Genomic DNA, 12,451 nt, shown 5'->3' on the forward strand with positions numbered 1-12,451 from the left:
GTAAACAACTAAGATCATTCCTAGGTATGTAAAGTTGAATCATGATCCAAAGAAAATCATAGGAGATAAGGATGCAAGAATTATTACAAGAAGAAAGGTCAGAGAAAATTCTTGAATGATCTCTAAATTTGAGCCTAAAACATTTAAAGAGGCACATAAAGATGAAGACTGGATCAAGGCTATGGAAGAGGAACTTGACCAAATAGAAAAGAATGGTGCATGGTCTTTGGTACCTAGACCTGAGCATAAAAATTTCATTGGCACCAAATGGGTTTTCAGAAATAAGTTGAATGAAGATGGCACAGTGGTAAGAAATAAAGCCAAACTGGTGTGTAAGGGATATGCTCAAGAAGAAGGAGAAGACTATGGAGAAACCTTTTCTCCAGTAGCTAGATTGGAAGGAGTTTGTATGCTTCTTGCATATGCAGCCTTCAAGGGATTCAAAGTATATCAAATGGATGTAAAACCTGCATTTCTGAATGGAATACTTGAAGAGGAGGTGTATATAGAGCAACCAGGTGGGTTTGCCCTATCAGAAGATAGTGACATGGTGTGTAGGCTACATAAAGCTTTGTATGGATTGAAGCAGGCACCTAGAGCATGGTATGAACGCTTACACTCCCATCTTGTGAAGATTGGATTTGAAAGAACAAGTGGAGATAGCAATATCTATTTGAAGTCAGAAGGAGATTAGATTCTGATCTGTGAAGTATTTGTTGATGACATAATTTTTGGTGGAGATGATAAGATGAGTCATGATTTTGTAGATGAGATGAAGAAGGAATTTGAGATGTCACTTATAGGGGAGATTAAGTTCTTCATTGGACTACAGATTCAAGAAATAAAAGATGGTATCTTTATCACTCAGTCCAAGTATGACAAAGAGGTGTTGAAGACCTTTGGCATGGAAGACAACAAACCGGTTGGTACACCGATGGTGACCGGTTGTAAATTATCAAAAGAGGATGACTCAGCATTGGTGAATGAGAAGGAATATCGATCAATGATTGGTAAGTTGCACTATGTAGTACATAGCAGACCGAACATTACACATGCAGCAGGCATTACTGCACGGTTCCAGAAAAGTCCAAGAGAATCCCACTTGGTAGCAGTCAAGCGGATTATTAGATATTTGAATGGAACTATTGACTATGGATTATGGTATCCTTACAGTAATGATTTCAACCTGAAAGTGTTTACAGATGTTGATTGGGCTAGTAATGTGGATGACCGGAAGAGCACAACCGGTGGTGCATTCTTTCTTGGTGGTAGATTGGTCTCATGGATGAGTAAGAAGAAGAGTTGTATCTCTCAGTCTACAGCAGACACGAAATATGTTGCAACATTTATGAACTACACCCAGACAATTTGGATGAAGCATGTATTAAGTGGCTTCAATGTTCTTGTATTTTAATCGTTAAGTATATTTTGTGACAACACAAGTGCAATTAATATTTCCAAGAATCCGGTTTTACATGCTAGAACCAAGCACTTCGAGCTCAAGTATCATTTCTTGAGGGAGAAGGTTTAGAACAAAGAGGTTGTATTGGAACATGTTTCCAGCAAGGAGCAGTTAGCAGACATATTCACCAAGCCTCTACCAAAGGCTACATTTACTTATTTAAGAGGTGAATTAGGGGTGTTGCCCCTTCAAGAGGTGAACTAAAAGTGTGTGCTCCACATCAATCAGGTACTGCATTGATAAATCTTTTTCAAGATTGGTGTGTCGAAGGATGCTACACCTTAGGGGGAGCAACATAGTGGGACATAGCTGTGTGTGCCTCCACTTTGGCATTGTTGTCAAAGGGGGAGAAGATGTGGAGCAAAGAGATATATTTGTATATTGCCATCAATGCCAAAGGGGGATATTGTTGGCATATGCACAAAGGATTATGACATGATGATATTAAATGTTGTCATTGATGTCAATATGCTGAAGTATAAACCGGTATATTAAAGTAAGCAAACCGGTATATGTGAGAACCGGTATGATATTGTGAACCGGTATATATGAAAAAGTGAAGCGGTATGTTGGAATGAGAACTGGTATATGGGAAGTTTTGTATCAGGGTTTCATTTGGCATGACTACCGGTTGGTAGTCTCAACTTAAGGGTTTCCGGTTGATGCATTCCAAGCCTATGTGATTCAACCAATGACATCTTGTGATGAGTTAGCATTGTAATGAAGATCAGATAGTGTTTCCATGTTAGCCTTGTGCGCGTGAAGGATTTCCTTGAGGATCTTGCATGGAGATTGATCCTATCTACCTTGGGAATGTGCAAAGTCTCTATAAACAGTGGAGAGCATGTGATGGGTTATCAACTTCCTGAAGTGGCAAAGAATGAACATTGGAGAACATCTTGAGATCTATTCAAGACTATTGTATTCAATGCAGTATGATTAACGGTTAGGATTGAACCAATTGAACTGTTAAACCTAAATGTTTAGGTTTTAGGGTTTATGCTACTGACCTATCTGTTTCCTATAAGGTCGATGATATTTTTCATTTTGAAGTTGTTGGCAAATGTTATGTGTGTATCCAAGTGAAGAGATACTTGATTCTTTCCAGACCAGAGAAGTGTGTTGATACTTGTAGAGTGTGATTGCAAAAGCAAAGGAGCTAAAGTGGATCTGCCTTGGCATTGAGTGTTGTTATCAGATCAGTGTATTACCTATTGACTTCTAACCATTTCAGTAGTTGGAAAATCCCTTAACCGGGTAGCTTTAACAATCTTTTGTGTAAATCCTTTAACAAGGTGACTCAATTCAATGAGTTCTTCAAATCCTCTTGTGAGGTAACCTTTAACAGGGTTCTAACCTTTAATTGGGTATTAAGCCATCCCTTAACCGGGTGATCCCTAGCAGGATCAATTCCTAGCAGAACCTATTGTAAAGTCTTTAACCGAACTAGGCTCCTAATAGATCGGACTTCAAAAGAGTTCAAAGAATAGCTTGTGGGTATTCATCCCCACCGTGGTTTGGGTTTCTATGTGAAAAATCAGTGTGTCATGTGTGATGTTTTTCATGTGATGCTTTAATATTCTCTGACAAGTGGTAAAGCATGTTGAACAGGCAGTCATTATATTTCTAATGATATATTACTTGTTTATGCATATGGGTGAATTGGAAATGAGATATTAGATTGTGTAGAGATCTAAGTGTTTACCGGTTTATGTATTTCATACTCTCACTGTGTTTTACCGATAGTGCCCTGATTTAGACCGGTGCTATTGTTTACCAGTTAAGTGCAGTCTTTGCAGTCAAACTAGTTTAGGGAAAGTTTTTGTCTGTACTGATTCACCCCCCCCCCACTCTCAGTACTGGTTTGGTACTAACTGTTCATCATTATTCATCACATAGTGTGTTTCCTACCTTGTGTTCCATATGTATCTGTATGTATAACTCGATAACTGGACTATTGTACCTATTTTTAGAATATATGAATCTATCAGAATAACATATTTAGAAGGCAAGATTGCTAACTGCATGTATGTGCCATCAGATAACACTAATTTATGTATGTTAGTATCATCTTTGTTGTTCTGCATTTTCTGAAATGACAAAACTTGTAGCAATGTTGAAGGAAGCTCACCTCCAGCATTGATAGATTGAATTACAAAAGGGTTAGGGGTATAGTCTTGGGTATTTTCCTAAAAAATAATAATATGAATATAGAGGATTTAATGTTATTATGTTATCTATAGAGTATTCATCTATCTTTTGACTATGCTATGAAATAAGGGTGCATGCGGTAATGAAAAGGATAGAATGGAAAAGAGAGATGTATTGTCAAAAAAAGAACATTAAAGTTTCTTATTTTGAAAAGGTTTGATAATTTAGCTTACCAAACTGTCAATTGTGGACTCCTCTATCAGTTCAGAGGTGGTTGTTGGAGATGCCATTGTGGATATAGAACTTTTTTGTTTGAGACAAATCTCACAACTTAGCGTACATGTCAGTTCATGTTATGAGAGAAATTAATTTATTTAATCCTAAAAGTTCTATTTATTGGAAGATTGGAATATTGTACTACTCATATGAAATAAACAAAACATCATGTAAGGATATCGTAATTACCTGTTTGTTAGTTTCAAAATCCTTTTAGATTCAATCTGACGATAAATTTTGTGTTGCCTTGACTGGTATATTGGCTTGCAGAATAAAGTTGATTGAGTTCCTATTATGACATTTAAAATATTCTGTTAGAATAGATTGAATGCCTTAATGGGTAGACTAATTCATTGTGGTTGATAAGTACGCAGCAAAATCCTAGTAAATAGAAAAACTATCGCCAATTCAAATTGAGGATTGTAGTTCTTTTTTTGTGTTGTTTTATTTATTAGTTCTTTAGTTTGGGTAAGTTCAGCTAAGCGATGAACTAACCGTATTGAAAATGGAGAAATTGTACCTACATTAAGGTGGAAAGTTTTTTTTATGATTTCGACAGTTAAAAGTAAATTACAAGCATGATGAATTATATTTCTTATATCAGAATACAATCACAACACGAGTTTAACTGATCAAAGGCATATATGCATAAGAACAACAAAATATAAATTCTTAGTTTATGATTTACAAATTTACAAATCAAGTGCAAAAAAATGAGTTCAACTCACCATAGACTAATGATGATATGAGTTGAAGATTTTGTTTCAAATGGGAATGAATCGATCATAGTGTAATTGAAACATGTGTTCAAAAGGACAATTGGTCATATGCTGACAAGCTTAAAAAATATAAAGTATCACTTTATGATTTACATATTTGACAATGTGTTATCAAAATATGAGTTCATCTCATCTAAGACCAATCAAAATATGAGATGAATTTGTTTGTTTCAAAAGTTAATCAAAATATGAGTGTAGCTTTTCAAAGATTCAGTAATTACAGAGAGAGAGGATCTACCCAAGCAACCGATCCAAGCTCATTATCACTCCATTTAAATATTTTGTCTCCCAATGTGAAAATAACCAGTGGATCAGTTAATTCTTCAGCAGTTGATATTGGTAGAGGTGATAATTCCATACTATGTATGGTTGTTACAACACTACAAGATGTAGAGAGGTTTTATGTTGATTGGTTGGTTAATCTATATTCGTAGCATTGGATTAACTTTTTGAGATTTCTCTTTAACTTGTTGCTCTCTTGCAACATCCTTTCAATGACACTGTTAATGTCCTTTGTTTCTTTCAATCTTCTATCCATTGTAGAAATTTTATTGTGTTAGTGTGGTTGTTTTCTGTTGGAATGACAGAATGAAAATGCATTACTAAAAAAAGTGAACACAAAAGAATAAGAGAGGTTATCTTAAAATAGATCATAATTTTTTTTGTAAATCCTAACGAATTTTCTATTGACTGATTATAAAAACTTGTAATAATTAGTTGAAGAATCTAACTTATGTAAATGAATCAATGATGCAGGTTTGACATGGCATAAATCAGATGCATTTCAACAAAAGGTTGTATAAGATGTTGGTTTTACCAGCATGGGGGATGGAGGGTGGATAATAAGAATTTTCTGGGTGCAATAAATATTTTTGGTTGGGAACAATACAACCTATAAAAGAAATAATTGTCAAAAAAACACTCCATGACATTTTCTATAGCATAACTAACGTTCAAAAGTTTTATGGGTTAAGTAGTGATGCTTTCTTATAGTAATATTTCATGGTAAGTCTCTGTTTCTTCACATGTGCATTTGACAGATGAATCTTTCAAATCCATGATTTCACTTTAAACAACTATCCATTTATTGTTTGTAAGCTTTACATTTTATTGTTTCTGGTTTCATAACATCCAACAGTGTAATGTCATTTATGCTAATCTATGTATACTACAATAGAGCATAGCCTTGAATGGCAATACACTGTTGTTGCTAAGTTGAATAGAACTGTAAAATGTAAAAAAACTTGCACTCTAGAAGAAAACTGTTCACTTTCTTGTTACTCTCTCTTGGTTATTGCTCTTTTGTAATCTTGTTAATGATTACTGACTTTGTGGATATATAAATTTTAGAATGGATTTACATATATGTATACATTTATATATATACACGTATTTATATCTATAAGTACTATGAACACTTTTAATAAATCTAATATATATATATATATATATATACACACATTGTTTGCGGTCATCAATGCTTTCACTCTGCAAGATAAGTGCTTACTTTTACTTATTTTAGGATTTGTCCATATATATATTCATGTGTATATATATAGATATACATGTAAATACAGGTATATATATACATGAATTTACATGTATAAGCAACACTAACTATTTTAAGAAAATCTAATATATATACATGTATATCTATATATATACATGTATATATATTTAAATATGCCTGTGAATGCTTTCACTCTGCAAGGTAAGTGTTCATTTTTACAGATTAAATGGTTTTTGAAATGAATAGAAATATAAAATGTAAAAAAACTTCCACTCTAGAAGAAAATTGTTCACTTTCTTGTAACTATCTCTTGGTTATTGCTCTTTCGTAATCTTGTTTATGATTACTGACTTTGTAGATATATAAATTTCAGAATGGATTTACATATATGTATACATGTATTTATATCTATAAGTACTATGAACACTTTTAATAAATCTAATATAAATACATGCACACACACACACACACACACACACACACACACATGTATATAGATGTATATACATTGTTTATGGTCATCAATGCTTTCACTCTGCAAGATAAGTGCTTACTTTTAATTATTTTAGGATCTATCTATGCTTTCACTCTGCAAGATATGTGCCTACTTTTACTTATTTTAGGATCTGTCCATATATATATGCATGTGTATATTTATAGATATACATGTGTATATACATGTAAATACACATGTATATATACATGTATTTACATGTATAAGCAACACTAACTGTTTTAAGAAAATTTGATATATATACATGTATATCTATATATATACATGTATATATATTTAAGTAAGGTTGTCAATGCTTTCACTTAGCAAGGTAAGTGTTCACTTTTACAGTTTAAAGGGTTTCTGAAATAAATAGAACTGTAAAATGTAAAAAAAGTTGCACTTTAGAAGGAAACTCTTCACTTTCTTGTTACTCTCTCTTGGTTATTTCTCTTTCGTAATCTTGTTAATGATTACTGACTTTGTTGATATATAAATATCAGAATGGATTTACATATATGTATACATGTATTTATATCTATAAGTACTATGAACACTTTTAATAAATCTAATATAAATACATGTATATATATATATACACACATGTATATAGATGTATATACATTGTTTGTGGTCGTCGATGCTTTCACTCTGCAAGATAAGTCATTACTTTTACTTATTTTAGGATCCGTGCATATATATATCTATGTGTATATATATAGATATACATGTGTATATACATGTAAATAGACGTATATATATACATGTATTTACATGTATAAGCAAAACTAATTGTTTTAAGAAAATCTAATATATATACATGTATATATATTTAAATATGGGTGTGAACTTAATCCATCGTCACCAAAAATTTTGCAGAGCAAAATACTTAGCACAACAACAAAACAAAATACATTTTAGGGTTCAAAGCGGCCATAAACAACGTCGACATTCGTGTGCACGGTTAGGGAGGAAAACATTAAAGACAGTGTCGCTTCAAAAAATGAGCGCATGGACTGACGTGGCCCCAACCAGACACCTCACGACACAAAAACAAACCCAACCCACATGTCACCACGCCGGGAAGAATTTCGGAGACAAATATTTCGGCAGTCGCTGGAATGTCTTGCACTTTCACGGCAGAATTCTCCCACTAAAAAGGGTACAATTTTTGGACAGATTATAATCAGTAAATGATAGCACTAAACCTAAGACAATAAACAAAGGCAAATGCATGTTACGGTTACTCGGCAGCCATAAACACTTTGACATGCATGGATAATGAGCTAGACCAAAGCAACCAAGATTCCACTAAAAGGCTATTGGCTTAGTTAACAAGTTTGTATTGGATTTATATTTAAGGGCTACCTTTTTGCTAACTTGCAACACTATAATCCAATTAATGTGAAGGTATATACCTTATATAATAAGCTGATCGCAAAGTGACAATTATACACATCAATGCCATTATTCTAATGTTGTCAATCTAGATGGTTTTTGAGTGGTTATTTATCTTGCAGAGTAAAAGCCTTCATGTGCACAAAGACAATTATCACAGTTGCTTCAGTCTATGCAAACGTTTCCTAAAGCAACATTGTGTTTAATGTTTTCCTTTCCAACCGTGCGCATGAATGTCAACGTTGTTTATGGTCATTGGTTAACCATAAAATGTATCTGGTAACGTTAGATTTAGTCATCGATTCAGGTTTTTTACTCGTTGCATCTATTTTCTTGGTCTCTCTTATGAGCTTCTGGGCGTGAATGGTTTTAGTCTGCAAGGTAAGTGTTTATTTTACAGATTGTTTAATTTGTAAAGTTTTTTTTTATACTGTGCTTATGTTTTTTCATCATGTTCTTGCAGGGTTGTTACTTTGTTTGTGTTGTTTCTCTATTTGTGGCCGTCAGTACTTTCAGTTTGTAAGGTAAGTGTTCCTCTTTCATCATCTAGTTAATAATCTTTATAGTTGCTAACTGTTCTATGTTTGTTTTCTGGTTTAATATTCTCTGTTTTGACGTTATTCTATTTCTGAATGGTTTTAGTCGTGTCCTTGCAGGGTTATTACTTTGTTTGTTTTATTTGTCTATTTGTGGTCGTACTTTCAGTGTGCAAGGCAAGTGTTCCTCTTTCGTCATCTAGTTAATAATCTTCACAGCTGGTAACTATTGTATGTTTAGTGTTCTCTGGTTTAATATCCTCTATTTTTGGCGTTATTATGTTTGTGAATGGTTTTAGTCTGCAAGGCTAGTGTTTATTTTTACTGTTTGTTTGGTTTGTAAAGATTTTTCTTATACTATGCTTATGTTTTGTCATCCTGTCCTTGCAGGGATATTAGTTTCTTTGTGTTGTTTCACTGTTTGTGAGAGTTAATACTTCTTTGTGTTGTTTCACTATTTGTGGGCGATTGTTTCTAGTCGTCAGTACTTTCACTTTGCAAGGCAAGTGTTCATGTTTCGTCATCCAGTTAATAATCTTTATAGTTGGTAAGTGTTGTATGTTTAATGTTCAATGGTTTAATATACTTGGTTTTTGGTGTTATTCTATTTCTGAACGGTTTTACTCTGCAAGGTAAGTGTTTATGGTCGTCACTACTTTCACTCTGCAAGGCAGGTGTTCACTTTTATAGGTATTAGGGTTTGTGAAGGTGTTTGCTCTCTGTCTCACTGTTATTCATCTTTTGTCATCAAGTTAAACATATTTGCAATTGGAAAGTGTTCTGATTAAGAAAAATAGGTTTTCAGGACCCGAAACCTTTAACAAAGGATATTAAGATAAGACAATAAAAATTCCAGAGCTTATAAACCGCTTACAAAATGACTAGCAAAAAAGCCAGCAAACCAAAAAGACAGCTAAAGATAAAAACAACAAAGAAACAAGGAAAGCGCTGCACAGCTATAGTCTTCAGCAGGTCCTCCGCCTTTTTCACCAACTGGTCATAGGTGGCCCCAACAGCTTTGAGATCTTCCAAGTCCTTGTTAGGTTTCTTTTCTTTCTTTTTGCCTCTGGTTTGGGTTCTGGGTCCTTGAGCGTCCCCTATACCTTTAGTGTCCGGGTCAATATCCAGGGTCTCCTTCTCTTCATCTAGTTTGCCGATGAGAGTATTAGTGTTGCTAGCAGAAATATTTAGGATGCTTAAACTCTGTTCAACAATACTCTTCAGGCACTCCTCAATTTTGCTAACTTTACTGGCAGTACCCAAGATAGTTTGATCATTAGCGTCAGGAAGATTTTTCCTTTCCAGTAGATCTTTCTCTATTTTCTCAAATCTGGGGTTGAAGGAGTCTCTTGTGTTTTTAGATTTTGCAATGGTATTTTTCAAGTCCTCAATGTAAGCAACCATAGTCTTCCCTTCCCCAGTGTTGATGGTTTCAAAAATCTGAATTCTGTTGCTAAGTTTTTTGTTGTCATCCACAGCTTTCTTGTAACCAGTTATAAGCCACTCCATAGTATCCATGAAACCTTGCATACCCTCTGGAGGAGGGTTAGGGGGTGGATCAACCTTAATAGGGATATCTTGTTCCTTTTTTGGGGTGTCCCGAATAGTAGTTTTGTCTTCAACCCTAAGAGCCTCGCCCGTGGTCACCTTCTCCGAGTTTTGTTCAGCTTCTGAGGTCCTTTCCTGCTTATAAACCTCCAACTCCTTCACATTCTCCTCCTTCCTCTTGTGCTTATTTCTAGTCTGGGTGTGAACTTTAGTTTTCTTTTTCAGTGACCCTTGAGGGTTCTCCTTCTCTGATTCTTCAAAGACCTCCTCCTCCGAGGAAGGGCTAATCGGGAGGATTCTGCCTTTAGTTTTTTTACCCTTAGGGGAAGAAGGTCTTGTTTTAATGTGTTTCCTCTTCTTTCCAATTTCATAATTCGAAACATCCAAGCTCTCCTTAGAATCACTCGATGGGTCACTGTCAAGGTCTTGTTGGAAAGTGTTGTATGTTTAATTTTCTATGGTTTAATATCCTTGGTTTTTTACGTTATTTTGTTTGTGAACGGTTTTACTCTGCAAGGTAAGTGTTTATTTTATAGTTTATTTGGTTTGCAATTTTTTTTTTGATACTGTGCTTATGTATTTCTTTCGTGTCCTTGTAGGGTTATTACATTGTTTGTGTTGTTGACACTTGATTTGTCATTTGATGTGAATTATGGGCGGACTCTTGTTAGAAAGAATAACTAATCTGTTAGGTCAATTCTACTACAAACCTGAATAGGGAAGTTAATTTGCAGGGTTATTGATGTCATTGTTGTTTATTGGTTATATGGCGTTGTTGGTCATTTGGAGGGTTACTAATGTTTCTATTGCATTGTTGTTAATTTTCAACGTTATTCATGTGATTATTGTTGTCTAGACATGAAGGCTTTTACTCTGTAAGATAATTAGCCTTTTATCTATAATTGCTAGAGACTTTAGAACGGATTTATTAAAACAAAGATTTGCTTGAACTATACATATATACATGTGTCTGTATATATATATACATGTATATATATGTGTACATGTATCTATATATAGATGTATACATGCCTATACATACATGTATATATATGTACATGTGTATATGTATATATACATGTATCAATACTACGAACCATTTTAAGAAAAACTATTATATATACATGTACATCTGCAAACTTTTTAAAGAAACTGGCAAATACAAATTTTTGTAGGGATATAAAAGACATGTTCACAGCTAACATGTCTTTATGTACATGTGTATATATATATATATATACATGTATTACCACTAAGAAAATATTTTCACAGCAAAATAATAGCAATATTGTAAACTATGACATATTCTGAACATCGTAATAGGTATACAAATCTAATTTTCAGAATCGATTTATGAAAACAAAGATTTTCTTGAACTATGTGTGTGTGTGTGTGTGTGTACATGCATATATATATGTACATGTGTATATATATACATGTACATATATATGTACATGTGTATATATATTTACATGTACATACATGTATTAGCACTAAAGAAATATTTTCACAGCAAAATAACACCAATATTGTAAACAATGACATATTCTGAACATCGTAATAGGTATAGAAATCTAATTTTCAGAATGGATTTATGAAAATAAAGGTTTGCTTGAACTATACATATATACATATATATGTCTATATATAAATATACATGTGTATATATATGTACATGTGTATATATATATAGACATATACATGCCTATACATACATACATACATACATACATGTATGTATGTATGTATATATATATATATATATATATATATATATATATATATATATATATATATATGTCTATATATATATATGTCTATATATATATATGTCTATATATAAATATACATGTGTATATATATGTACATGTGTATATATATATAGACATATACATGCCTATACATACATACATACATACATACATATATATACATACATACATATATATATATATATATATATATATATATATATATATATATATATATACATGTGTGTGTGTGTATATATATACATGAACAGTTTTAAGAAAAACTATTATATATACATGCACATCTACAAACTTTTTTAAGAAACTGACATATATAATTTTTTGTAGGAATATAAAATGCATGTTCAGAGCTAACATGTATTTATGTACACTAATTTATGTACTAATTTTACATTTGATAAGTTGTGTAGCTTTGGAAAGAATCTTACCTTCCACAAATTAAGATATAATAGACAAGCACCTTGTTGAAGAAAATAGAACCCTAAAATGTAACACCACTAAGAACCTGCCACCAACAGTGATCAAA

This window comes from Cryptomeria japonica, chromosome 9 (genome assembly GCF_030272615.1).
Source record: "Cryptomeria japonica chromosome 9, Sugi_1.0, whole genome shotgun sequence".
NCBI lineage: Eukaryota > Viridiplantae > Streptophyta > Pinopsida > Cupressales > Cupressaceae > Cryptomeria > Cryptomeria japonica.